Source organism: Magnolia sinica, chromosome 3 (genome assembly GCF_029962835.1).
Source record: "Magnolia sinica isolate HGM2019 chromosome 3, MsV1, whole genome shotgun sequence".
Taxonomy (NCBI): Eukaryota; Viridiplantae; Streptophyta; class Magnoliopsida; order Magnoliales; family Magnoliaceae; genus Magnolia; species Magnolia sinica.
Window position 1 is genome coordinate 89,068,134 of NC_080575.1, and position 26,366 is coordinate 89,094,499.

The 26,366-nt window shown below is 38.3% G+C and overlaps 1 long non-coding RNA gene across 2 annotated transcripts; it reads right to left on the reverse strand.

Moving 5' to 3' along the window:
• Positions 1-13,183: 13,183 nt before the first annotated feature.
• On the reverse strand, positions 13,184-16,216 carry LOC131238621 (uncharacterized). 2 transcript variants are annotated; one of them, XR_009167982.1, is made up of 5 exons: positions 15,974-16,216; positions 15,508-15,591; positions 13,678-13,737; positions 13,465-13,519; positions 13,184-13,238 (listed from the first exon to the last, which is right to left on the reverse strand). It is a non-coding gene; the product is annotated as an uncharacterized LOC131238621 (long non-coding RNA). The 2 variants fall into 2 exon arrangements; XR_009167981.1 differs by lacking the exon at positions 15,974-16,216 and having other exon boundaries at positions 15,508-15,967.
• Positions 16,217-26,366: the final 10,150 nt, after the last annotated feature.

Genomic DNA, 26,366 nt, shown 5'->3' on the forward strand with positions numbered 1-26,366 from the left:
TTGTTCCTCCATTTGACTAGGCCATGAAAGCTTCGCACATTATATATAGTACGCAGCTCAGGCCAATTGACATTGACCTTGACTTTCTTAAGGTCTGCAGACATACCCTTTGACAATACAACGAACACCAGCAATATAACTCGGGAGGTCAAGAAGGAACACTTCTTGAGGTTCGCAGAGAGCTTTTTTGTGCACAAGACATTGCAGACTTCCTCAAGTGCTTGATGTGCTGGCTAAGGGACGTACTATAAATGAGGATATCATCGAAGTATACACCTAAAAACTCACCCATAAAGGGTTGTAGCACTTGGTTCATCACCGTCAAGGTGTTACATAACCAGCCACTCGTACAGCCCGTCTTTCATCTTGAAGGTAATTTTCCATTCATCTCCCAAGTGAACATGAATTTGGTGATAACCATTCTTAAAGTGAATTTTTGAAAAGATAGTAAATGTGACTATCATGCCAAGCATGTCATCAAGCCTTGGGATGAGAAATCGATACTTGACAATGATCTTGTTTATGACTCTATTATCAACACACATGCACCACGTGCCGTCTTTCTTGGGTGTATGAAGCGCAGGCATGGTGTACGAGCTCAGACTCCCATGAATGAATCCCTTTTTAAATAATTCATGCATTCATATGCCTCTTCAACTCGACATGCTTGGTGGGGTTCATTATGTAGTGATGGAGGTTTGGTAGAGTCGCCCTTGGGACGAGATTTATTGCATGTTGAATGTCTCACATCGGTGGAATCTCGTCTAGAAGGTCCTCAGGGAAGATATCACGAAACTCTTCTAAGACTGGATGAGCCTCTTAGGGTATCCCCAGAGTAACTTCGGGTGTACTCTCCTTAGCCAGTAGGCCATACACCATAGTCCTCGCCTTGGTCTCCCTCTTAAACTCCTTAGCATCTATAATGCGAAGAGACTTCGACTGAGGCGCCCTTTAACTCTTAGGACCGCTTGGGGATGCAACATCTTTCATTCATATGGACGATTTGGGAGGGAGCGGGCTTAAGACAAGCTTCTTTTCTTCATGTTTAAACACACAATTATTCGTACGCTCGAATATTGTGACATCTTTGTCATATAATCATGACCTTCCCAAGATGATATGACCAACGTCCATCGTAACCACATCACACCACAATTTTTCCTCGTATAGTCCAAACTCAATCGGAACAAGGCATCATTAAGTCACAGGGAGGGATGTTGCATCCGCCCAAGAAACTCTGTATGAGTTGGGGTGAGGGACTGACTTCAACACCAGGTGACTCAAAGTAACTAGGGAAACTACATTCTCATAGCTCTTGTTGTTTATGATTACTTTGCAGCTCTTTTTCCGTACTTGACGCAAGTGTGGAAAATGGTGGTTTTATGTCAATCTTCGCTTTCCTTCATCTGGGTCAAGGCGCACCTCACCACTGCAAGTGGGATGGTCTTCATAGTATCATCCTCAGCATCATTAGCTAGTTCAAGGGAGGGGATAATGATCTCCTCATCATCTTGGTCACCATCAACTTTATTTGCCACTTCTTCTTTTGTGGGGTGTTCAGAAATAAAAGCAATGCGTCCACCATTATTTGAACACTCGGCAACGATGTGATCCATGCCACCATAGTGGTAGCATTGACCTAGCATTGTGGGCCTAGCACTTGGCCCAATAATGTTGTTACTTCATTTTTTGTTGATCGACAGCCCGGTGTCAAGGGTTCCTTAGGCACCACTTACAGTGGCGGTTGGAATACTAGCCTCTACACACATGACTCTCTCCTCTAGACGTGTGAACCTACCATCGTGATGTGCAAACTGTTGCACGATATCATCCCTCAAGGTTCAAAACTGTCGATCCATTATCTTAATTAGGCCCTCCATAGCCTTGACAAATTGATTAGAGTCCATGGTGTAATGGAGACCAAATCCACGACTAGTGCGCGTGGGCATATACCAAGAATAACAGGTGAATGGTCTTAAATCTATGTGCGAGAAAGGGTAAAAAATAGTGATACTAATGCAATAAAACTACCTTATATTATGAATGACAGGTGAATGGTCTTAAATCTATGTGCGAGAAAGGGTAAAAATAGTGATACTAATGCAATAAAACTACCTTATATGGCCTAGATTTATATGGGGACTCAATAAAACCTAGGAAAAAAGGGCTAACTAAACTTAACAAAATATGTCCCATTCGCAGAGTCGATACGTGGGTCGAGTTACGGGGTTCTTTATAAAATTTTTATCAAAAGAGAGATTGTTAATAAACTAACATATGCTAAATCTAGGCTCTGATATGAAAATTGATGCAGGGACATATGATGACCTAATCCTAGATGCATGTATAATCCGGTTGAAGATATTCAAATAAATTAATTAATCAACTAACCATTTTCAAATAGAGGGATTAGGCAAATCTCAACATAAAGATGGTATCATTCCGCTAGGATCATGCCCCTTAGCATAAAACCACGTAAACAGTAAAAAAGTGAGGACCTAAGGATATGAAGATATCCCATATCTAGCATAAGTCAGTCCATGATCAAGTTTGGATCTAATTCTCCTGACTACCCATCTTTCTTTTCCGTTCAAACCAAAAGAGGATATCCAGATAGGAACAAAACAGATGAAGAATGGATGGTTCATGAAGAAAGTACGGATCCTTTGTCATCAAAAGGAAAAGATCACTACCAAAAAAAGGGGCAAAGGCTATGGATTAAATCCGTAGCCATAGACCTATGGCTACGGATTTAGTCCGTAGCTAGTCTGTAACATGACCGTCATCGTAGGTGCCATAACGATAGGTCTGGAACCTATGGCTACGGTTTTAATCCGTAGCTATATGTTCAATAGCTACGGATATAATCCGTAGCAATTATATCTGTAGCAAAAACTTAAACAGCTACGGATATTATTTGTAGCTGAAAGTCCGTAGCAATAGGCCAAAATTTAAAAGGCTACACCTGTCTCATTAGTAGCTACGGATTTAATCCGTAACTATATGTTAAATAGCTACAGATATAATCCATAGCAATTATATCTGTAGCAAAAAGTTCAAATAGCTACGGATATTATTTGTAGTTGAAAGTCCATAGCAATATGCCAAAATTAAAAAGGCTACACTGTCTGACTAGTGGCTACGGTCAATATCCGTAACTATTTTGTACATTGAAAAATTAAATCATTTGTTCATTCAATTACCACCTGTTCATTCAATTAGCACCTGTACAATCATTCATTCATTCAATTACAATCATTCATTCATTCAATTACAATTACAATCCTTCATTCAATTAATTACAATTACAATCAATTACAGTTACAATTACAAGAATGCTGAAAATACAAATCTTTGACTTCACCCTGAAATTTCAACAGCTTCGTATATTCCATCATCCTACAAACAGTCATGTCATTCATAAATTAGAATGCCCATTGGAGAAAAGAAAGACAGTAAGAGAAGTGCATCACGTATAACCATTTTTTTATCTTAATGAATTAAAAAAAAAACTCAAAGAGAAATGAAATTGACACAAAAGAAATGGCCTCACCATATGATTATAGGTTTAGGTTTTGGTTTAGATTTAGGTTAAGGTTAGGCTATAGGTTATAATTAAGTTTAGGTTATAGGTTAAGGTTTAGGTTATAGGTTTTGGTTTAGGTTTAGGTTATAGGTTATAGCTTTTGGGAACTTGATTACAGGTTAAGGTTTAGGTTTAGGAATTCGGGTTCGGGTTCGGGTTTGGGTTCGGGATCGGGTTTAGGTTTGGGTTTTCAAGTTTAGGTTTAGGTGAGGGAGTTGAGATTAGGATTAGGTGTAGGTTTGGGTTTAAGGATTTGAGAATACATTTAGGTTTTAAGTTTAGGTTTAAGTTAAAGGTTTAAGGAAAGGTTATAAGTTTAGGTTAGGTTTAGGTTTAGGTTATAGGTTATAGCTTTAAGGAATTGAGAATGTGTTATGGTTTAGGGAAAGGTTAGGTTTAGGTAATAGGTTTTGGGATTTGGGAATAGTTTTAGGTTATAAGTATAGGTTTAGGTTAGGTTATATGTTAAGGTTTAGAGATTTGAGTTTAGGCTATGGGTTTAGATTTAGGTCTAGGTTTAGGTTTAGGGAATTGAGTTTAGGTTATAGGTTTAGGGAAAGGTTAGGTTTAGGTTGTAGGTTTTAGGATTTGAGAATAGTTTTAAGTTATAAGTATAGGTTTAGGTTAGGTTATAAGTTAAGGTTTAGGGATTTGAGTTTAGGTTATAGGATTAGGTTTAGGTTTAGGTTTAGGGATTTGAGTTTAGGTTATAGGTTTAGGTTTGGGTTTTGGGATTTGAGAATGGGTTCGGGTTTAGGTTATAGGTTATAGGTTTTGGTTTTGGTTTAGGTTATAGGTTTTGATTTAGGTTACAGGTTAATGGTTTAGGTTAAGGTTTAGGTTTAGGTTATAGGTTTTTTAGATTTGAGAATGGGTTCGGGTTTAGGCTATAGGTTTTGGTTTTGGTTTAGGTTATAGGTTTTGGTTTTGGTTTTGATTATATGTTTTGATTTAGGTTATAAATTATAGGTTTAGGTTTTAGGTTTTGATTTTGGTTTTGATTTAGGTTATAGGATATAGGTTTAGGGAAAGGTAATAGGTTTTGATTTAGGTTATAGGTTATAGGTTTAGGTTTTAGGTTTAGGTTTAGGTTTAGGTTTAGGTTATAGGTTATAGCTTTAGGGAATTGAGAATGGGTTATGGTTTAGGTTTAGGAAATCGGGTTCAGGTTCGGGATTGGGTTTAAGTTTGGGTTTTCAAGTTTAGGTTTAGGTTTAGGTTTAGGTTAGGGAGTTGAGATTAGGATTAGGTGTAGGTTTAGTTTTAGGAAATTGAGTTTAGGTTATAGGTTTAGAGAGAGGTTAGGTTTAGGTAATAGGTTTTGGGATTTGGGAATAGTTTTAGGTTATAAGTATAGGTTTAGGTTAGGTTATAGGTTAAGGTTTAGGGATTTGAGTTTAGGTTATAGGATTAGGTTATGGTTTAGGTTTAGGTTATAGGTTTTAGGATTTGAGAATGGGTTCGGGTTTAGGTTATATGTTTTGGTTTTGGTTTTGGTTATAGGTTTTGGTTTAGGTTATAGGTTTTTGAATATGAGAATGAGTTCGAGTTTAGGTTATAGGTTTTGGTTTAGGTTATAGGTTTTTGAATTTGAGAATGGGTTCGAGTTTAGGTTATAGGTTTTGATTTTGGTTTAGGTTATAGGTTTTGATTTAGGTTATAGGTTAAGGTTTAGGTTTAGGTTAAAGGTTTTGGGATTTGAGAATGAGTTCAAGTTTAGGTTATAGGTTTTGATTTTGGTTTAGGTTATAGGTTTTGGTTTAGGTTATAGATTTTGGGAGAGGTTAGGTTTAGGTTATAGGTTTTGGGATTTGGGAATAGTTTTACGTTATAAGTATAGGTTTAGGTTAGGTTATATGTTAAGGTTTAGGGATTTGAGTTTAGGTTATAGGATTAGGTTACGGTTTAGGTTAAGGTTATAGGTTTTGGGATTTGAGAATAGGTTCGGGTTTAGGTTATAGGTTTTGGTTATAGGTTTTTGAATTTGAGAATGGGTTTGAGTTTAGGTTATAGGTTTTGGTTTTGGTTTAGGTTATAGGTTTTGATTTAGGTTATACGTTATAGGTTTATGTTAAGGTTTAGGTTTAGGTTAAAGGTTTTGAGATTTGAGAATGAGTTCAAGTTTAGGTTATAGGTTTTGGTTTTGGTTTAGGTTATAGGTTTTGGGATTTGGGAATAGTTTTAGGTTATAAGTATAGGTTTAGGTTAGGTTATAGGTTAATGTTTAGGGATTTGAGTTTAGGTTATAGGATTAGGTTACGGTTTAGGTTTAGGTTATAGGTTTTGGGATTTGAGAATGCGTTCGGGTTTAGGTTATAGGTTTTGGTTTTAGTTTTGGTTATAGGTTTTGGTTTAGGTTATAGGTTTTTGAATTTGAGAATGGGTTCGAGTTTAGATTATAGGTTTTGGTTTTGGTTTAGGTTATAGGTTTTGATTTAGGTTATAGGTTATAGGTTTATGTTAAGATTTAGGTTTAGGTTAAAGGTTTTGGGATTTGAGAATGAGTTCAAGTTTAGGTTATAGGTTTTGGTTTTGGTTTTGGTTATAGGTTTTGGTTTAGGTTATAGGTTTTGGAATTTGAGAATGGGTTCGGGCTTAGGTTATAGGTTTTGGTTTTGGTTTAGGTTATAGGTTTTGATTTAGGTTATAGGTTATAGGTTTAGGTTAAGGTTTATGTTTAGGTTATAGGTTATAGGTTTAGGTTTTGGTTTAGGTTATAGGATTTGGGATTTGAGAATGGGTTCGGGTTTAGGTTATAAGTTTTGGTTTAGGTTTAGGTTTAGGTTATATGTTTTTGGATTTGAGGATGGGTTATGGTTTAGGTTTAGAAAATCGGGTTCAGGTTCGGGAATGGGTTTAAGTTTGGGTTTTCAAGTTTAGGTTAGGGAGTTGAGATTAGGATTAGGTGTAGGTTTTACTTTAGGGAATTGAGTTTAGCTTATAGGTTTAGGGAAAGGTTAGGTTTAGGTAATAGGTTTTGGGATTTGGGAATAGTTTTAGGTTATAAGTATAGGTTTAGGTTAGGTTATAGGTTAAGGTTTAGGGATTTGAGTTTAGGCTATAGGTTTAGGTTTAGGTCTAGGTTTAGGTTTAGGGAATTGAGTTTAGGTTATATGTTTAGGGAAATGTTAGGTTTAGGTTATAAGTTTTGAGATTTGAGAATAGTTTTAGGTTATAAGTATAGGTTTAGGTTAGGTTAATAGGTTAAGGTTTAGGGATTTGAGTTTAGGTTATAGGATTAGGTTACGGTTTAGATTTAGGTTATAGGTTTTGGGATTTGAAAATGGGTTCGGGTTTAGGTTATAGGTTTTAGTTTTGGTTTTGGTTATAGGTTTTGGTTTAGGTTATAGGTTTTTGAATTTGAGAATGAGTTCGAGTTTAGGTTATAGGTTTTGGTTTTGGTTTAGGTTATAGGTTTTGATTTAAGTTATATGTTATAGGTTTATGTTAAGGTTTAGGTTTAGGTTAAAGGTTTTGGGATTTGAGAATGAGTTCAAGTTTAGGTTATAGGTTTTGGTTTTAGTTTAGGTTATAGGTTTTGGTTTAGGTTATAGGTTTTGGGATTTGAGAATGGGTTCGGGCTTAGGTTATAGGTTTTGGTTTTGGTTTAAGTTATAGGTTTTGATTTAGGTTATAGGTTATAGGTTTAGGTGAAGGTTTAGGTTTAGGTTATAGGTTATAGGTTTAGGTTTTGGTTTAGGTTATAGGTTTTGGGATTTGAGAATGGGTTCGGGTTTAGGTTATAAGTTTTGGTTTAGGTTTAGGTTTAAGTTATATGTTTTTGGATTTGAGGATGGGTTATGATTTAGGTTTAGAAAATCGGGTTCAGGTTTGGGATTGGGTTTAAGTCTGGGTTTTCAAGTTTAGGTTTAGGTTTAGGTTAGGGAGTTGAGATTAGGATTAGGTGTAGGTTTTGCTTTAGGGAATTGAGTTTAGGTTATAGGTTTTGGGATTTGGGAATAGTTTTAGGTTATAAGTATAGGTTTAGGTTAGGTTATAGGTTAAAGTTTAGGGATTTGAGTTTAGGCTATAGGTTTAGGTTTAGGTCTAGGTTTAGGTTTAGGGAATTGAGTTTAGGTTATAGGTTTAAGGAAAGGTTAGGTTTAGGTTATAGGTTTTGAGATTTGAGAATAGTTTTAGGTTATAAGTATAGGTTTAGGTTAGGTTACTAGGTTAAGGTTTAGGGATTTGAGTTTAGGTTATAGGATTAGGTTACGGTTTAGGTTTAGGTTATAGGTTTTGGAATTTGAGAATGTGTTCGGGTTTAGGTTATAGGTTTTGGTTTTGGTTTAGGTTATAGGTTTTGGTTATAGGTTTTTGGATTTGAGAATGGGTTCGGGTTTAGGTTATAGGTTTTGGTTTTGGTTTAGGTTATAGGTTTTGATTTAGGTTATAGGTTATAGGTTTATATTAAGGTTTAGGTTTAGGTTAAAGGTTTTGGGATTTGAGAATGAGTTCAAGTTTAGGTTATAGGTTTAGGTTATAGGTTTTGGTTTAGGTTATAGGTTTTGGGATTTGAGAATGGGTTCGGGCTTAGGTTATAGGTTTTGGTTTTGGTTTAGGTTATAGGTTTTGGTTTAGGTTATAGGTTATAGGTTTAGGTTAAGGTTTAGGTTTACGTTATAGGTTTTGGGATTTGAGAATGGGTTCAGGTTTAGGTTATAGGTTTTGGTTTAAGTTATAGGTTTTGGGATTTGAGAATGGGTTTGGGTTTAAGTTATAAGTTTTGGTTTAGGTTTAAGTTTAGGTTATGGGTTTTTGGATTTGAGTATGGGTTATGGTTTAGGTTTAGGAAATTGGGTTCAAGTTCGAGATTGGGTTTAGGTTTGGGTTTAGGTTTAGGTTAGGGAGTTCAGATTAGGATTAGGTGTAAGTTTAGGTTTAGGGAATTGAGTTTAGGTTATAGGTTTTGGGAAAAGTTAGGTTTAAGTTATAGGTTTTGGGATTTGAGAATAGTTTTAGGTTATAAGTATAGGTTTAAGTTAGGTTAATAGGTTAAGGTTTAGGGATTTGAGTTTAGGTTATAGGATTAGGTTACGGTTTAGGTTTAGGTTTAGGTTATAGGTTTTGGGATTTGAGAATGTGTTCGGGTTTAGGTTATAGGTTTTGGTTTTGGTTTAGGTTATAGGTTTTTGGATTTTAGAATGGGTTCGGGTTTAGGTTATAAGTTTTGGTTTTGGTTTATGTTATAGGTTTTGATTTAGGTTATAGGTTATAGGTTTATGTTAAGGTTTAGGTTTGGGTTAAAGGTTTTGGGATTTGAGAATGAGTTCAAGTTTAGGTTATAGGTTTAGGTTTAGGTTATATGTTTTGGGATTTGAGAATGGGTTTGGGCTTAGGTTATAGGTTTTGGTTTTGGTTTAGGTTATAGGTTTTGGTTTAGGTTATAGGTTATAGGTTTAGGTTAAGGTTTAGGTTTACGTTATAGGTTTTGGGATTTGAGAATGGGTTCAGGTTTAGGTTATAGGTTTTGGTTTAAGTTATAGGTTTTGGGATTTGAGAATGGGTTTGGGTTTAAGTTATAAGTTTTGGTTTAGGTTTAAGTTTAGGTTATGGGTTTTTGGATTTGAGTATGGGTTATGGTTTAGGTTTAGGAAATTGGGTTCAAGTTCGAGATTGGGTTTAGGTTTGGGTTTGCAAGTTTAGGTTTAGGTTTAGGTTTAGGTTAGGGAGTTAAGATTAGGATTAGGTGTAAGTTTAGGTTTAGGGAATTGAGTTTAGGTTATAGGTTTTGGGAAAAGTTAGGTTTAAGTTATAGGCTTTGGGATTTGAGAATAGTTTTAGGTTATAAGTATAGGTTTAGGTTAGGTTATAAGTTAAGGTTTAGGGATTTGAGTTTAGGTTATAGGATTAGGTTTAGGTTTACGTTTAAGGATTTGAGTTTAGGTTATAGGTTTAGGTTTAGGTTATAGGTTTAGGTTTAGGTTTAGGTTTGGTTTAGGTTATAGGATTTGATTTAGGTTATAGGTTAACGGTTTAGGTTATAGGTTTTTGGATTTGAGAATGGGTTTGGGTTTAGGCTATAGGTTTTGGCTTTGGTTTAGGTTATAGGTTTTGGTTTAGGTTATAGGTTATAGGTTTAGGTTTAGGTTTAGATTATAGGTTATAGGATTTGAGAATGCGTTCAGGTTTAGGATATAGGTTTTGGTTTTGGTTTTGGTTTTGGTTATTTGTTTTGATTTAGGTTTAGGTTATAGGTTTGGGTTTTAGGTTAAGGTTAAGGTTAAGGTTAAGGTTTAGGTTTAGGTTAAGGTTATAGGTATAGGTTAAGATTTAGGTTTAGGTTTAGGTTTAGGTTTAGGTTTAGGTTATAAGATATAGGTTTAGGGAATTGAGAATAGGTTAAGGTTTAGGTTTAGGAAATCGGGTTCGGGTTCGGGATCGGGTTTATGTTTATGTTTTCAAGTTTAGGCATAGGTTTAGGTTAGGGAGTTAAGATCAGGATTAGGTGTAGGTTTAGGTTTCGAAATTTGAGAATACATTTAGGTTTTAGGTTTAGGTTTAGGTTTTAGGTTTTAGGTTAAGGTTTAGGTTTAGGTTAAGGTTAAGGTTTAGGTTATAGGTTTTGGTCCCTGCAAATACAGATATAAATACGGTCATCCGGCGCAAATGGCCAGGCCCTTCCAATGCTGTCCATAAAAAATGGACAGCTTCATCATGGTCACAATAGTGGTTCCCTCTTTTCAGGGAACCCCGCTCTTTCGAATAGCTCCGACGCACATCCGAGTCTACTCCATTAATTTCGATCAAATACATAAACACAGCCTATCCAAATGGCCAGGCCCCTCCAATGCTGTCCATAGGAAATAGACAGCTTCATCATGGTCATAACAGCGGTTCCCACCTTCCAGGGACCCCCGCTCTTCCGGATAGCTCCGACGCACATCCAAGTCTGCTCCATCAATTTCGAGCAGCGGTTCATAAATACGGCATGTCCAAATGGCCAGGTCACTCCAATCATGATTCAAAGAAAAGAACTCGAGGGTTTTTCTTATATTTCATTGTATGCTTCCAAGGTGCAGATGACCCCTGAAAGACACATACATCCTGGGAATCGATTGCTTCTCAAAATCGCAGACTGTTTTGTTTTGAAACTCGTTCATCTCACCTGAAAACCTGTCACATAATGAATAACTATAACCACAATGATAACTATTGTGAATGCACTATAATGAAAAAATTATTATTATTATAGATAACTGTAATTACAACATAGATATCATGAACACGATATCACATAATGTATTGTTTGATGAACTACACATGTGCATTCTTGACAAGAGACGTACCAAACTCCTTGATGCCCATTGGAACCCAGCCACAACAGAATCCTTGATTTCATTCAGGTACTGAACTCCCTTGTACATGTCAACAACCATATTTGGGTCAGTAGTTTCGAGTCCAAAACACCAGATCTACTTGGCAAGATCCTTGTCCCACCCGAATTCTTCAGATAGGATCTTTGAGCGGGCTTTTGGGTCATCCTTAGGGTCGATACGCCCCTTGTCAATGGCTCAGCAAGCCCATCTTCCAAGGGACGGGCCTCCGTGTAGACACGATTGTGCTTGTTAGGGGACTTGCTCATTATAGTCCTGACTGACTTCTCAAGCACTGTCTCACGGAAAAAGACAATAGGATTTGAAACAAGAATCTCAGCCCCACCCATGAAATCTTCTTGCAAGCCTTTCAAGCAAATCTTGAGGTGGAGCTCTCCACAGATTTCTACCCCAAAAGGCCCTTAAGAAACCTGGATTTAGGACATACCCCACAAACCTCTGCCCAAAACACCTGCTTTTTTAAATGTAGTAAATAACTCACAGATTCCATGTAGACCATAACCCATGCATGCAGGTAAGAATTTATTCACTGGGTGAACCATAACCTATGAACATAAACAACAAATATGATAAAAACATTTCCCACATTTTTGCAGCATTGGACCCACATTGTTGGCATCACTGTCTTCTCATTTCTACTCCACACCAAAGCTCTCATTTCCCAGGTTAGAATATTTTCAGAAAGCACAAGTTCACCAACAAGAGGAGAAACAGTCAACTCATGAACTGACAAACCTTGCAGTTTTGGAATCCTGAGTTGCATTCGTGAATCCATCAATTGCTAAGTTCAAAAAACACAAGCCATAACCAAAAGGAGCATTTGGATGATACTCCACCAGCAACAAGGAGAGTACATACATACTCACCTGTCTAGCAATTCTACTGGTTGAATCAAGGGTCCTTGCTTGCTCATCTGCTGCTCCATATAGAAATACAGGGACTGCATGATTTGTATCAAGGAACATTAGCAAGTGGAATAAAAAGTTTGAAGAACTATATAGGAAAACAAGATTTAGAACGGCTCATCCTAGCCTCAGCCCACCACTAATCTTTGTATTAAGGAACAGATTTTCCATTTTCACACCAATACTCCCTAGTCAGTCACTAATCTTTGTTTGAATTTCTTTTTCTTTATTTATTTACATCACCATCATCATCATCCTAGCCTCATCCCTCCACAGAAATAACATGAAAATAGATGAAATACCCCAAGCTAAATTATGAACTCCGTAATGTTGACATCGGGTGCAAGAACGAGCTATCATGAGGTGGGTCCAATTGCACAGTTGCTCTAGTCTAAAATCAGGTTGGTCAGCTCATTAGGTGCATCAAAATGTTAGAAACAGGTAGTCTTCTTGGGAATATATAGGCTTAGAGAAAAGAAACTCAAGGCTGGAGATTTTCTAGCCTTGAAGAGTTGAGGCTTACAAAGTTGAGCAAGAATACCAATGGCTACCAGAAAACATCCACCAGCAAATGTAATAGATAGCATTCGTAATGATGAAGAGCTCCTCTGCCATAAAATAAAACAGCCATCTAAAGATTAGATGCTAATGTTAACAATGCATATTTTTTCAATGTCATTATACAGGTTCCACTCATCACTCAATGCTCAGACCTTAAGAAGAAGAAGAAGAAGAAGAAGAAGGGAACTTCAATACCTTACTCTTTGATAATTTTGAATGGTAGATTGGCAGTTTAGATGATTGGCTTTTTATCTCCTCACCCATATAAAGAAAGAAAGAAAGAAAAAATTATAAAACTGATGATTTTGTCTTTGTAACTTACAAGGACTGTTGTAGCTAGAGACCTTGAAGGGCCTCATACTCTACCAATTAATCTAACATCAGAGGTAGATGTCCCCTAGGTACAACAGTTAAGGGATTAAATGAAGGTAGCACTTAGTTGTCATTCCTTTATTTATCTCATCAATCTAACATCAGAAGTATTTCCTACGCAAATGCACCCCATAAAAAACAAAGAGAAGTGGAACTCCCTTGGCACAAATTCAACAAGAAAAAAAAAGCTCTTAATATCTTTTCAGTCAATGTGGAAGAAAGTATCTGCTTACAAAAAAAAAAAAAAAAAGCTTCAATATCTTTTCAGTCAATGTGAAAGAAAGTATCTTTTCAGCCAAAATGCATTTATAGCGCATGTCTTAAATTAGATGGACATGTTGCCAATGTTGTGATACGTGACATGTCATGCATATGATTCAAGTTCACCTGGGTGTATTATTCTCTTACCTTCTTACCTGGGAACAACTTTTGCAAATCCACGTTCGTCATAACTGAAAGATCCTTGTCCTCTCCCATCTTGCATTTTAATACAATCAGTAGAAGATAGAATCAGGCGAAAAAAAAAACATAAAGATGGCAAATTTTCAAAAAAACTGAGAAGACCTAGATCATAGAAACATATTGCACTACAATGTCACTCAAGCCATTTCTTAAATATCAAGTCAAGCCAAACAAAGACTCAGGCGAGTCTTCAAATGTAAAGGTAGAAGAAAATACCAACAGAAGGGAAGAAAACATGTACCTAGACTCACTACAAGGGTAATCTTTCAATGATGGCTCACTGCTTCTGATAATCACTACAAGGGTAAGAAAATTACAAAAAGTAAGACTCATGAGATTGACATATGTACAAATAGTGACAAAACTAGCTAGTAATGACAGGAGGCTAAGACATCAAATTATTTATGAAGAACAGGAAAAAAACAAAGATAAAATAAATAGTTAAAAACTTTACCATTTCAATATTGAACCTTGCAATGGAAACATTGATCTGTGGGGCTGAAAATACATCAGCCTACATATAAAAATCTCAAGTTAGTTGGGCCTTTGAGGTCCTCAGATGGTAGTAGAAGAAGTCATTACTAATACGTTTTATAAGAAAACTCTTGAAATTAACCATCAAGCATTTTAAAAATGTCTCTCGGAAAAGGAATGAAAAGTACACAACTCACCTTGATGCCCATTCTCCCTCCTCCTTTACCTGGGCTTGGGAACGGCAATGCAAGGAGTTACATTGGCGAAGTTAAAAAGGGGCTTAGGCTCCATTTGGCTTGTTGTGTGGGTTCTTGTTTGGTTAGACAAAAAATTTTCCTATTTGTACAATAAGGAGATAATTTAATGTGTCCTTTGTTTTCAAAAGATTGTATGTGAAGATCCCTATTTGGAGATGTTGGTGTAATTTGTTTTTCTAGATTCTGCAGAAGTTTCTTGATGTTATGCAGTGAGAAGAATTTTATTATAGATGTTTGTGTAAAAACCAGCTTTTGATGTCTTCTTGCTGCAAAATGGTATGCTTTATGGTTAGTCTGAGTTGGCGGTTTGGATGGCTGTTGCTATGCTTGGTATGTATCCAAGGTCCAGTGTAAGGTGGTGATTTGGTTGTATCATTTTATTGGTGGGCTTGTTATTTATAATGGTTATGTAGTTTGTTTCCACTTCAGTCACATGAGGAACCCCTCTCTGTACACTCATTTTCTTCATTGCAATAATCCTCAAGTAGTGAGCTCCCAACTTTTTGAATAATATAATTCTCTGTTGCCCGCTTGAAATTCTATTATCTTTTATTTCATGGTTTAAAAACTCAATATTGACTTTCCAAAAGTAAATATACATATAGAAATGATCACATCCAAATAATGTTACAAACAGAAAAAGAGAACCTTCCCACATGCAGGTGCAACTTCTGGAAGAAGATACATTGAATAAAAATAGGCACAATTTCTGATTGATCTGATTGAGTTACAGAAGTTAGCACTTTTGTTTAATACATCATATGACAAAGATGGTTATGGTTGGGTTCTCTATAAGAAATTGGCTCCAAAACAAACAATGATGCCAGATTCATCAATTTTTAAATTGTGGACTATTCTTAATTCAGAAAACATCTTGAATAATTCAAGCCATTTATTCTATAATTTAAGAGAGGGAACCTAAAAACGTCCAAAAATATCATTTTCTAAGATATTTTATATTTAAAAATAAAACCATAAGCAATGTCTAGATCTCATTTGACCAATTCCTGCAACAACAGGGGAAGGAAGAATAAGGAAAACTTTTTTATTTCTCCATTTCTATGGAATCATAAATAATTGCCTTCCTGCACCTTTTCTTGAGTTCCTAACTTCTAAACTCAACCATAAACCATGGCCTTGGGTAAGATAGATGGCCCCGAAACAACAGATATCAGGCATGGCCCATAAGAATTACACATGAATACTAATAAACCACACATTAACGTAGTAATATCCATGAACAACAACTTACCTTGCAAATGTTAGAACACTAATTAGTCAACCATCATATCTAAGATTGAGCAAGGAGTAAAACATTCATAGCTGAATAGCCTGAGCTTCTTTAATCCATTTTTTTAGTTTAAAAAGTAAAGTTTAGTCATTAACCAGATTATTTATAGGAAGAAGCGTAGGCATTCTCATTTTTCCAGGGAAGCTTAGAATTCTAACATAAGCAGACTTTAGGTTTGTCAGTCATGCAACGAAGCTTCTTGAACCATTTATATTTGATATACTAATTAGGTTTGTACAGTAACCTGAAAAGTAAATCTGACCCTGCATGTTCTTATTGGAGCTTACCACAAATGGGGAAGAAATGACACTTTTTTATACTCTTGCCTGAACTTACTGTCATTTACCTGTCCAATATTTAGAGTCAAAAGAAACAAACATTAGCCCGTGAGCTTGAGTACTTCAGAAGCTGTGGAAAAGCTATAAATACCTTCTCTCAGGCATTTTACCAAACAACCTCAAGGCATCATCAATGCTACCACAGTTGGCATCATTATTGTAAATATAAGAACCAAAAATCATGCAAATCAGATCATTGAAGAAGCTTCTATCCTTAATGATCTCATAACCAAAAAGGACTCATTTCTACAATCAATGATCTCTCCACTAAAACCATAAATCAACATTTCAAAAAGCAGAACAAGGAATTCAACAAAGATAAACCTAATTCCGATCAAATCTCAATTCAACATAGATTACAAGAAAGGAAATGAAGGAAGAACAATATACCTGATTTTTTACCACCGATCACTCCCTCGAAACCCTAATTTCCATCGAAAAACGACACACCCAGAATAAGAACTACGGAAATACCACTACACGCACCTCGCACCTGTGGAGCTTCGGGCCTTTCCCGATCTCTGGACATGATTTTTGCCTCGGACTATCAATCGGACAGAGGAGAGAGCGCCATCCCAAGACATGGATGTTGGGAGAGGAGGGTTTGGGTTTGGGTTGAGAAGGAGTGGGAGAGAGAGATAGAGAGGGCGGAGATGCGTTGGAGAGAGAGCGAGGAGAATGAGAAGATGGAGCAGAGACCGGGAGGGAGAGAGAGGATCGGGGAATGGAGGGACAGAGGATTAGGGAACGGAGAGAGAGAGAGAGAGAAGAGTATTGGGCGGGGCTTCGTTTTTTAGCACGCGCCCAATTTTGGGCGTCCTTTCATGAGACGAACCTGGACGGTCCTATCAAGAGCTCTGTGGGGTCCACCATGATGTATTTGGGTCATCCATTCCAATCATTAATTTTAATAAATTATTTTAGTTGATGATCCCAAACTTAAAGTAGATTGAACACCCAAGTGGACCACACCATAGGAAGCAAATGTGATTTAATCTCTATGTTTCCTACCGTGTGGTCCACTTGAGCCTTCGATCTACCTGAGTTTTTATTTCCTATCCTAAAATAATATTTCAAAATAGATGGACTGCTTAGATATAACATATATATATATATATATATATATATATATATATATATATATATATATATATATATATATATATATATATATATATATATAAGCCCTATAGGGCCCCTTACACCACCGTTAATTAGGAATGGTGAAGCAACATTTTAGCTACGGATTAAAACCGTAGCAATATTAACTACGGTTTATATCCGTAGCAAAAAACTGACGTAGTTTGTAGCTTTTGCCCCTTTTTTTGGTAGTGAGAAGGTGGATGATTCTTATGTTTTTCTACACTTCGAAGATGTAGAAGGAAGGAAACTTGAAACCGCGGAATTCTCAAACCCAAGGGTCAATCCTGAAACCCTAATCTCTTGATAAAAGAGGGAACAAACAAAACATATGAACTCTTAACACCCATGTGACAAGGTGTAAAATCTGACCTATGGTGTGAAATCCGACCCATGGGCCTGTGGTCAGGGTGCAGTCATGCCACTCCTACACTCATAGCACGTCAGAAAATGGATTCGATGGACCCAACGTCCATGCACATCAACTCTTTCCCTCCAATGCTCTATCAGGACGATGCCTCCTCTAGTATACTCTAAAGGACACACCACTGATGTCCGCATCAGGTTTATTGTGATGATTATATGACATTTACTCCACACATCTATTGTACCGCATTATGCACAACATCAATTCAAATACGAGTTAGATCTAAAACTCGAATGAGCCACAACACTAGTAAAAGTGGGAATAGGTCATCCACCATTAAAACCATTCTAAGTCTCTCTTTCTTTGTGTGCGCATATAGATACAACTTTTCCTTGCATATCTTCCTCCTCTCTTTTCTGTCCCTCACTCTCCCTCTAGTATATGTAAAAGCTTTGTACATGCACGTTTAATACAACTCATGTACACGCCACACGTCCTAGCATGACACATAAGTATGAGACCCAATCCATCCATAGGTTGGACCAACCTTTTCACACCCCACAATTCGGATACAGGGTGTGCACCGCAAACCCGAATTATAGTTTAAGACTGGTACACCAAGCGTACATAAACCAACTTATCATACCGTTACTTGGAGGCATAGTTTAATTTTTCATATGTTCACACCCAATTTACATTCAAGCATACACCCATATCATACATTCTTGCACATATCATCACTACCGCTATCACATTCAAACCATTTTATTCAATGATTAATTGAATCCACCTACTTGAGACTTTATTCAATCATAATATCCAAAATAGTTCAACATAACATGTTTATAAACAATGTTGAATTCAATCTAACTATCATAAGCTATAAAGAAGAAGCCAAATCTCTTAAACAATAAATTATATGACAACCAATTAATCCAATGCAACTAGTTCATCTTCTGCTAAAGACGACCATTGATCTTGAGATTCATCCATCAACTAGGCTTCATTCTCTGACATTTGATTTGTTTTCTCCGTCTCAATCACTTCTTTAGGGTTGTCATGCCATAATGTTAGCTGGCCAGGCTAGTGAGTGAACCCATCACAGCTCATACACAAAACAAGTAAGATAATACAAGCAACATAAAAAATATATAAGTGTAGATATAAGCATGCATGCAGGGATGTCATGAAATACATGTCAAGTGGGATAATTATGGGTCCTTGCTCTTGCTCTGGTGATAGACTCCTTGGAGTTTCAACACCGAGTCAAGGGTTCAAGTATCCATAGGTGGTGAAATCCCACTATAGCGTGAGGGTGTGGCAGTGTGTGTGCGTGTTATATATATATATATATATATATAAGATAATCATCAACTTGTTTAGATTGGTTATCTGTTAACTTGCATCTGCACCTGGTGGGCTTCTACCATAGGTAAGCATTGACAATACTCACATCTACTCATTGAGTAGGCTTCCACTAATTGTGGGCATCCAATAACGAATCTACCGGAAAACTATCCAAAGAGATCGGTCTCCCAAGAACCCAACCACGAAGTGTACATGAGGTCATATAAAGCGTGCCTCTAGGAATCAACATGAGCACTATGGATACATGTATGTTCACTCCCCAAGTATAGGGTTGTGATGTAGTAATAAACTCGGTAAGACCGAGGTCGAATCCACAGGGACTGAAACTTGTACGTTTCCTGAAACTAGGTAGAACTAGAACTAGACTAAGATGTGATCTAAACCAAATAGAATTTAGGAAATAATTGTGGAATAATTATCTAAAACTTTAAGGAATTCAGAGAAGGGAAACTAGGGATTCAGAGGATCCACTTGTAGGGATCAGGGAGATCTTTTGCCTGCATCAGGAATCATGAAAATTAAATTGAATTTCCTCTGATATAACTTTAAAGGGACGAAAGGTATTTGAATCAGAATGGATTCCATCATCAAACCATGCCCAGGAGACAGAGCAAATAACAGAATTAAACTAATCACCAACCAATCAGATGATTATGAAGGTTAGGAAGGGTACCGACATCCAACCATGCCCAGGAGACGATGGCGAACATCAGGGCTTCCTGACATTATAATCAAAATAAGAGAAGAGGAATACCTAAAGCCATTGCAAGCCCATTGTAATTTCAGTCACAACATGCCATTAAAAACTAAGAATATTCCCATAAAATTAAATCAAAAATCTCTTCAATCTAATCAAAAGGCACAAGCAACATCTCTCCCATCAGGCTACAAGCTTCACCTCTTAGCCCTAGCTAAGAGGTTTAGCCACACATGATTGGTCTAAACCCAAAACAAATAGAAAAAAAAAACGAAGAAGAGAAGAAGGAAGAACTCAACCGTCCAAGCCGTAGCTGCCCTTGAAAATTCCTCCCGTTCAAGCCTCTGCTCCCGTGCTCTCTCTCTCCAGCCGTGGATAGCAGAAAGCCCCCTTCAATTCTCACGTTCAGCCCTTTTCCCAACCAAAGATGACCAGCAGCCACGCTCAAAACAGAACACCCTCGTCCAGCAGCCAACTTCTCTCCTCGTTTAAAAAAAACAAGACCGAGCCCCCCTTCCTCCTTCCAAAACTCCTCCTTTTATCTTTCTTCTCACCTCCCTGCTGTGGGGTCCTGGCAGGACTCGGCTGCGGAAGCTGGAGACTCCTGTATCTAGAACCCGTCCTGCCTTTCACAGGCTGTTTGTAACAGGACTGGGCTCTGAATCACGCAACAAAGAGGCTTCCTGCGTAAGAATGATTGGTGGGGCCCACTTTATCTATCATTTGAGAGATCCATGCCGTCCATCAGCTTCTCCTCGAAATTTCGACCTGACATGGTCTGTTTTGATCCTCCGTTGATGCTGCCCAGGGAAGAATTCCTGCTGTAACGGTATTTGAATGGTCCTTTTGTGATCGTTGTAGTGGACATGTATGCGTGTATGGCTGAAAACGGTCAGCATGGTTCTGACAATATTGAGTCCCTCTACATGATGGATGGCTCGGATTGATGATTTGGTCCGTGATGATGGCCCACTACGATCATCCGCAGCCTCTGTTACGCAGACAGAAACAGAGCCGCGGACGTTGTTTAGTCGGTGGTGCCTGTGGCCACACTAGAATTCCAATGTCGAATCCACTCCGTCCATTGTTTTCAGGACGAAAAACCGTCTGGGATTGCTCGGTTTTCGATCCAAAGTGCGGTATCTCATGAGAGTGTAACCCAGCCGTCCATCCTGCGTTTAAACAGAGATCTATGCATATGTCTATGCATGGGACCAGACGGACAGCTAGGAGTCGGTCTTGGCTGTGTCCTGAGTCCGGTGAACGGTTCGGATCATCGATCCATATAACGAGTGGGGCCCATTAGCGAAAAACGGACGGACAGCGTAAGACGCTGTCCGTTCTTGCGCAGAAGAGAGAGGGAGACGGTCTTCGGCGGGTTTGACCAGACCGGCTGGTCCGGTGCGGCTCATGTGCGAGTGCACTAATTGCACGTTCACCTTGTCAGGAGTCCGTGATAATGGATCCCGAAAATCCGCTCCGTTCATCCGTCTTGTCTCCTCAAATAATGGGTTGAGACCAAATTTTAAGCATATCCAAATCTCAGGTGGGCCCAAAATCAATGGTTTATGGGCTGATCTAAGCGTTGGGCCACTTCCAAAGGGATCCAATGGTTGAAATTTGACGTGTATGGTTACTTTATGGTCCTCAGGCCACGTATGAAGTCTTAAACTGAGCAGATGGTGGGAACCCTATGATCTTGCATTCTGGACACTTTTCAGGCCACTTGAGCTTCAATTTCTCGATTTTCACGGACCCCTGGTGTATAATTCCGTCGCTCTTGGTCTCCTAGAATCCGTTCCTTGCCTTGGTGCTTCTGGAGCGTCAAATCCATGCATTTACCACCCTTTTTCAGTCCAGGCTCTTAAACACACCCTGCATTACAAACACGATTAAATCAGGTCTTTAAACAATACTATGTTTGTAAATCCAGGTAACAACTGGGTCTGATATGCAATATTCGACCCTCAACACAACCCCCAACCAGCATTTTGCTAGTCCCGAGCAAAGTATGCGAAAAATAAGTTGAGAAATACAGGACAATTTTTATGAACTCAAGTGATTTTTTTATTATTTTTTTTAAAAAAAAAAAACAGTCTAAATTCGAAAATTTTAAGATGCATGAATGTTGGATATTACTTCCTCCTGGAATCAAGTGCACAATAAATTTCATAATCAACTTTAAAGTATTTATGCATTAATTAGAACAATTCTAAACAATGAGTATCATGAGTGTATGATAAAATCTCGGCTTATCATCATTAAGAAATCCAATGGATAATTTTTATGATAACATTGATAATCAAAACAGTATTTAGGACATTCAAAACTTAAACCAGAATTTGTCTTTCAGTTCTTTTTTTTTTATTTTTTATATCGGGGGAGAGGAGAATTGAATCCACACCTATAGGGAGCAAACCTATGGTGAAAATTATTCGCCTAACCTTTTCCAAAGGTATCTCTTTCTCCTTTTTTTTTTTTTTTTTTTCATGACGAGCCAATTTTCCAAGCTGGTTCCTTACATGCTTAGTGATTACCAAGTTAACCCTTTAATATCAAACTGAAATCTTAATGTGAAAGCGAGATGTGACACGTGAACTCATAACTCAATCAATGTTTAAAACTTCCAATTATAGATTAATACTTCAAACTTAACTGTGAAATCTAATATAATAGATAACTGAATCTAAGAGTCATAAATTACCAACTTCACTTATCTTGTAATTTTAAATCCAAGATGGTTATCAAAATCACTTCAAATTCAACAAAATGTCAGAAAATTTTTAAAATTTTCACAACTTTTGTACAAGACCAAGAAAATGCTGATTAGGTGACCTAATCTCCCACCCCCAACCTAAAATCTACATTGTCCTCAATGTAAAAAGAAATAGACATGCAATGCACATGAGACAACGGAAAAATAGGAGTGATGGAAAGATAGTACCTGAATGAAAGAATCAAGAGGCTTTTCAAAGATTTCTACGTAAGAGCGGTCAGCACAAGAGAGAAACCAACAAATAAAATAACAAAAATACAATCCTACCTATACCACTTTCGCAGGTGCTCTCGATTGCATTTAGCGTATGCAACAAGCCTTTAAACCCCTAGGTTACCCCTAGTGGACGAGTTGTAGTCTCGTGAGGGTTTGCGGCAATGCTACCCACAAACATTGAACTAATGAATGAGAAAAGTGAAATGGAATGAAAATTTGGGTTGCGTCCTAGGAGCGCTAAGTTTAACGTCTTCAACTAGACAAGAATGGACCATGAATTAATCAATCTTGATAACCTGGGTCCGCCAAATAAATTTCATCAACTAGGAGATCAATCCGGTACACAGGAGCAGTCGAGGCATGGACATGTCCTCTCGAATCAAATTTCTCGACAAATGGTTTTAATCGATGGCCATTGACTTTAAACTCCTTGCCATTGTCGGGATCTCTTATCTCAATGGCCCCATGAGGAAAAACAAAGACAACAATGTAAGGGCCGGTCCAACGAGATCGAAGCTTACCCGGAAAGAGATGTAATCGAGAATTGTACAAAAGGACCTTCGGACCCGGGCGTGAATGATTTTCGCAAAATGTGTTGGTCATGAAATGCTTTCATCTTGTCCTTGTAAATTCTCGAATTATCGTATGCATCATTCCGGATTTCCTCCAGTTCATTCAATTGAAGTTTGCGTAGCGAGCAGCGTTGTCCAGATTGAAATTAAGATTTTTGATCGCCCAGGACGCTTTATGTTCCAGCTCCACAGGCAAGTGACAAGCCTTCCCATAGACAAGTCTAAAGGGAGACATTCCAATAGGAGTTTTAAATGCAGATACGGTATGCCCATAAGGCATCGGTCAATCGGATTGACCAATCCTTACGATCCGGGTTAACCGTTTTCTCCAAAATGTGTTTGATCTCCCTATTGGAAATCTCAGCTTGTCCACTTGTCTCGAGGATGGTATGGGGTGCTCACCTTATGAGAGATACCGTATTTCTTCATTAAGCTCTCAAATGGTTTATTACAAAGTGTGAGCCCCCATCACTAATGATGGCTCAAGGTTTCGAATCGAGAAAGGATGTTTTCTTTTAGGAATTTAATGACCGTGCGATGGTCATTCTTTCGACACTAATCGCTTCGACCCATTTAGTGACATAATCCACTAGCGAGCAAAATGTACAGATTTCCAAACGATTGGGGAATGGTCCCATGAAATCGATGCCCCAAAGAATCAAATGCTTCAATGATAAGGATGGGATTCAAAGGCATCATATTTCGTACGGACAATGCTCCCAATTTCGACAACGCTCACAAGCTTTGCAAAACTCATGAGTGTCCCTAAACATAGTGGGCCAAGAAAAGCCACACTGCAGAATCTTGGCCGTGGTCTTTTAGCGAAAAGTGACCACCACAGTCTTGAGTGACAGAAGGAGATGACGCTCCGATGCTCATCGTCTGGTACACATCTCCTTAGGATTTGGTCTGGGCAATATTTAAATAAATAAGGATCATCCCAGGAAAAGTTGCACACCTTGGTAAAGAATTTCTTCTTATCTTGCGCAGTCCAATGTGTTAGTATAGAACCTGTGATAAGAAAATTAGCAATATTAGCGAACCAAGGTGAATGGGAGACTCTAAACAATTGTTCCTCAGGGAACATGTCATTGATATGGGTTGTCTCAAGGGAATCGAGGTATTAAGGCGAGAAAGGTGATCGGCCACTACGTTCTCTACTCCCTTTTTATCTTTAATTTCCAAATCAAATTCTTGGAGTAGAAGGATCCATCGTATCAAACGGAGCTTAGAATCATTCTTAGAAAGAAGATACTTAAGTGCCGCATGATCCGTGTAGATAATGATTTTAGATCCGATCAAGTAGGACCTAAATTTGTCCAAGGCGAACACTACGCTAAGAGTTCCTTTTCCGTAGTCGAGTAGTTTACCTGGCCGAATTTAAAGTTCTACTTGCGTAATGAATGACGTAGGGCCGCTTATCTTTTCTCGGCCTAGGACCGCTCCAAGAGCATAATCAAGCGTCGCACATAAGCTCAAAAGGAAGGCTCCAATCGGGTGGTCGCATGATAGGTGTAGTGGTTAACGTGCCCTTAAGCTTGGTGAAAGCTTCCCGGCATTGCTCAGTCCACTCGTACGGAGCATCCTTTTAAAGAAGATTACATAAAGGACGAGAGAGAAGACTAAAGTCCTTTATGAATCGCTGTAAAATCCTGCGTGTCCTAAGAAGGATCGCACGTCTCGATGTTCTTGGGTGGAGGTAGGTTAGAGATAAGATCGATTTTTGCCTTATCTACCTCGATTCCTTTGGATGAGATGATATGCCCAAGGACAATTCCCTTCTGAACCATGAAATGACACTTCTCCCAATTAAGTACCAAGTTCTTTTCTTCACATCTTTTCAGCACACATTTAAGACTTTCCAAGCACTTGCTGAAAGATGGACCGTAAACAGAGAAATCGTCCATGAAGACCTCTAGATATTGCCCTACCATATCAGAAAAGATACTAAGCATACATCGCTGAAAGGTGGCAGGGGCATTACATAGTCCGAATGGCATCCTTCGATAGGCAAAGGTGCCGTAGGGACATGTAAATGTGGTCTTTTCCTGGTCTTCAGGGGCTATCTCTATCTGGTTGTAGCCCGAATACCCGTCAAGGAAACTGTAATAGGAATGACCAGCTAACCTTTCCAGGATCTGATCAATGAATGATAAAGGAAAGTGGTCTTTCCTCGTGACGGTATTCAACTTCCTGTAGTCAATGCACATTCTCCAACCAGTAGTGACTCTAGTTGGCACGAGTTCATTATTAGCATTGGCTACGATGGTAATTCCGGACTTCTTAGGGACCACTTGAGTTGGACTCACCCATTGACTATCAGATATAGGGTATATAATACCCACATCCAATAGTTTAAGAACCTCGGCCTTAACCACTTCCTTCATATTTGGATTTAGTCTAAGTTGTGGTTGCCGAGTAGTTTTTGCATTATCCTCAAGATATATGTAGTGAGTACAAATCGAGGGATCGATTCCCTTGAGGTCCGCTATCGTCCATCCCAGGGCTCCTTTATGCTCAATGAGAGTAGATATAATCATACTCTCCTGTTCTTTCTCCAGGTGGGCAGAGATCACCACCGGGTATATCTCATCTTGACCTAAATAGGCATATTTCAAATCAGAGGGCAAAGGTTTTAGGTCAAGCTTCGGCGACTTGAGGTTAGACGGTAGAGGCATTACATCGGTTTGTGGTAATTCTTCAAATTGTGGCCTCCACCGGTTAACTTCAAGTACCGGTGCAATATCAAGCAAGGCACACGTCTCCCTAATCATGTCATCATCAAAATCATGGGAGTGGGCCAGGCACGTCTCCAGATGGTCAGAGGATAAGGTCAGCGGTGTCGTGTCTTCCACGAAAGAGTCAATCATGTTAATGTCGTGGAAATCGTCATCATCCTCTGAGTTGCTGCCGTTATTGAAGAAAATGTTTGACTCCAATGTCAAATTTCCAAAAGACATAGTCATGATACCATTCCTGCAATTGATAATTGCATTTGACGTGGCAAGGAATGGGCGACCAAGAATGACGGGAATCTGAGTGCTCATGTTGTTGATGGGTTCGGTGTCCAGGATGATAAAATCTACAGGGTAGTAAAATCTATCGACCTGGACTAACACATCCTCAATTATCCCTCTTGGTACACGAACAGAGCGATCAGCAAGTTGTAGTGTGGTTAGGGTGGGTTTTAATTCACCCAAACCTAACTGTTTGTATACCGAGTAGGGAATCAGATTGACGCTCGCTCCTAAGTCAAGAAGTGCGTGATCAATTCGATGGTTCCCGATTACACATGATATGGTTGGGCTACCGGGATCCTTGAATTTCTGCGGCACGTCTTGCTTCAGGATGGCACTCACTTTCTCAGTCAAGAAGATTTTCTTTTGAATAATTTTCCGTCGCTTGGTCGTGCATAAGTCTTTTAGGAATTTGACATATGAAGGTATCTGTTTAACGACATCAAGTAGAGGAATGTTGACTTTCACTTGTTTCAACACCTCTAGGATATCCTGAGAGTTAGAGAGAGGTTTTGGTGAAACCAACCGTTGGGGGAATGGAGCAACTGGCTTCTCTAGAAGTTCCGGTTCTACTTTTTGTGGGGCATCATTGGATCCATTATTGTTGTCCTCTTCTGGTTCTTGAGGCTT